General features: G+C 43.4%; 2 non-coding genes across 2 annotated transcripts; both read right to left on the reverse strand.

The window, feature by feature from the left end:
• Nucleotides 1-130: 130 nt before the first annotated feature.
• On the reverse strand, nt 131-203 carry trnac-gca (transfer RNA cysteine (anticodon GCA)). Its single transcript has one exon. It is a non-coding gene; the product is annotated as a tRNA-Cys (tRNA).
• A 121-nt stretch (nt 204-324) lies between these two features.
• Nucleotides 325-396, reverse strand: trnac-gca (transfer RNA cysteine (anticodon GCA)). Its single transcript has one exon. It is a non-coding gene; the product is annotated as a tRNA-Cys (tRNA).
• Between the last annotated feature and the right edge of the window lie 14 nt (nt 397-410).

The raw sequence follows: 410 nt of genomic DNA on the forward strand, positions 1-410 counted from the left end.
CTATACCCCCACAAAAACACTAGCTCAAAAGCGTACACAGGAAATTAGATCCTTCATTTTTACAATATCATACAACAACATCCTCACTTTAAAATAAAGGTTTTGGTTAACCTAAAGCTGCCAGTTCCAAAGGGGGCACCCAGATTTGAACTGGGGGACCTCTTGATCTGCAGTCAAATGCTCTACCACTGAGCTAAACCCCCACAGAATCACCAGCTCAAAGCCGCACACAGGAAATTAGATCCTTCATTTTGCCAATATCAAACAGCAACATCTTCACGTCAAAATAAAGGCTTCGGGTTAACCTAAAGCTGACAAGTACAAAGGGGGCACCCAGATTTGAACTGGGGACCTCTTGATCTGCATTCAAATGCTCTACCACTGAGCTATACCCCCACAAAAGCACTAAC

This window comes from Sinocyclocheilus rhinocerous, unplaced genomic scaffold (genome assembly GCF_001515625.1).
Source record: "Sinocyclocheilus rhinocerous isolate Xijiao unplaced genomic scaffold, SAMN03320098_v1.1 scaffold3843, whole genome shotgun sequence".
Lineage (NCBI taxonomy): Eukaryota > Metazoa > Chordata > Actinopteri > Cypriniformes > Cyprinidae > Sinocyclocheilus > Sinocyclocheilus rhinocerous.